Source organism: Aotus nancymaae, unplaced genomic scaffold (assembly GCF_030222135.1).
Source record: "Aotus nancymaae isolate 86718 unplaced genomic scaffold, 86718_ANA_hifiasm-v0.15.2.pri h1tg000030l, whole genome shotgun sequence".
Lineage (NCBI taxonomy): Eukaryota > Metazoa > Chordata > Mammalia > Primates > Aotidae > Aotus > Aotus nancymaae.
The window spans coordinates 5,391,358-5,393,619 of NW_026988443.1; the positions used below are offsets into that span (position 1 = coordinate 5,391,358).

The following is a 2,262-nucleotide window of genomic DNA, read 5'->3' on the forward strand; positions in this document are numbered from 1 at the left end:
CGACCTCAGGTGATCTGCCTGCCTTGGCCTCCTAAAGTGCTGGGATTACAGGCATGAGCAACTGTGCCCAGCCAGAGAAAACTTTTAATACTGATTTACAGTAAAGCAACAGCAAAAATCAAATAGAATGAAACAAAATTCCAAAGAATTTTTTTTTTTTTTTGGTAGACAGGAAGTACGGTTTATTAGTGAGTATTAAGAGAGGGCAGCACAGTAGAAGCCCTCAAAGTACAGGGCATACCACTTGCGTAGAGGGCCACAATGGGAATGTACTTAACCCCATGGCCATCTGGGATGAGGCGCTTCTCAGCCACCATGTCTTCAAATTCATCAGCATTGAACTTGGTGAAGCCCCACCTTTGAGATGTGGATCTTCTGGAGGCCAAGGAACTTGAACTTGGCCCTGTGCAGGGCCTCAATCACATGCTCCTTGTTCTGCAGCTTAGTGCCAACGGACATGATAACTTGGCCAATGTGAACCCTGGCCACAGTGTCCTGGGGCTTTCCAAAGGCACCTTGAAAACCTCTCTGGAGCCTACACTGCGGTAGTGCAAGGTCAGAGACAGGAACATACATCTGAAAGGCCTATCTCCAAGGTCCCTTAGAGCAGCCAATACAAGAAACAGGCTGCACACACTACCAAGGAAGCTGCTGTTGCAGCTGAAGGGTCTTCGTGTGTTTTCCATATTTATGGTCATACTATGTATTCTTTTAACAACAACAACAACAACAACAACAACAACAACAGATAAGGACAGGTGTGGTGGCCCACCCCTTGCAATCCCAGCAGTTTTGGAGTCTGAGGTGGGAGGATCGCTTAAATCCAGAAGTTCCAGACCAGCCTGCGCAACGCAGAGACTTCGTCTCTATGCCATATTGACGCGCGCCTGTAGTCCAAGCTACTCAGAGGCTGATGCAAGAGGATCGCTTGAACCCAAGAGTCGCGGAGCCTGCAATGAGCTGTGATCGAGTCACTGAACTCCAGATGACAGACCAAGATTTAGTCTAAAAAGGAGAAAGGTAGAGCGATACTTAGTTCTTTGGTAAATAGTTTTTCCATTATTTGGCATAAAAACTTTCCAGGATATTGAGCTCCCAAAATAGAAGGCCAATATCAGGCATAAGGGACTTGTTCTGGACTTTGGACCAACCTTAAAGGGCACACAAAGAAGGTGTTCACTTACTCTTTTTGTCTCTTGACATAAAATGCTTAACATTCCCCTTTCCTTGTCTTTTTAACTAGAGACTGGAAAGATATGCAAATAACCAGTCTCTGCTGATGCTAACAATATGATCTTCATTTTAGGCTTAAAAGGTTTGGGGTTTTCTTAAAATTTAATGCTGAACTCAGGAAAGCTAAGATTGTTGGTGCACCTTAGGGCAGAAGAGCGTCTTTGCTACACCGCGCAGGAGTGTCTGCTTCTCTGTGCATCTACACGTGTTTGCGTGTGCTCGTGTAAAGTGGGTTGAGTGTGTGGCTGCGGCTTTCAGCCCGTGGCTCACACTCTCAGTCTTAGTGGCCTCCCCCAGGGTTATGCATGGGAGTCAGGTTTCTGTGGCCTCAGGCCGGGGTGAGGGGTCCCCCGCGGAAGCCTGCGGCTCCCCTACCCCGGCCCGGGGTGCAGCAGGGCGGGACGCAGGGTCTCGCGCAGCCCACTTCAGGATCCCGGGGCACACGCTCGGGCGGGGGGCGTGTCCCCACTCCACCATAAAAAGTGTTTTAGGTTGTTTTTAAAAAACAAAGTGTTTTAGAAAGCAGGCAGAAGCCGAGACGTCCGGAAGGGTTGGGAGGGCCGGGCCGGAGTGGGGCGGCCGAAGGGAGGGGAGGGGCGAGGAGCAGGGCGGCACCTCCCACAACGTGCTCCCTGCAGGGCGGGCGGCGACCTCCGTGCGGTCTCGCGCAGTCTCAGCGCTGGGGAAGCCGAGGCGGAGGAGCCGCGCGCACGTCAGAGGCTCCCAGACGCCCAGGTACGTGGGCCCACTCCGCGGCCGGCGCAGGAACGGTTGGGCCGGGCGGTTGTAGCCCCGTCGCGCCGCGCCACGCCGCACCGCTGCTTCTGTGACGCACCGCGCGGCCTCTGCTGCGCGGCGCGGCGGGGGCGGGACAAGCGCGGGAGGGCGGGGCGGGGGGCGGGGGCGGGGGCGGGGCGGAGCCGGCAGAGGCCCCGCCCCGGGGCCGGAGGAGCGAGGACGCTACGGAGCAGGCGCGTCCCGCAGCCGCTGCCGCCGCCTCCGCCGCCGCCGCCGCCGCCGCCGCTCGCC

At 55.4% G+C, this 2,262-nt stretch overlaps 1 pseudogene; it reads right to left on the minus strand.

Annotated features, from left to right (window-relative positions):
• Positions 1–583: 583 nt before the first annotated feature.
• LOC135277309 (small nucleolar RNA SNORA70) lies at positions 584–672 on the minus strand (annotated as a pseudogene).
• Between the last annotated feature and the right edge of the window lie 1,590 nt (positions 673–2,262).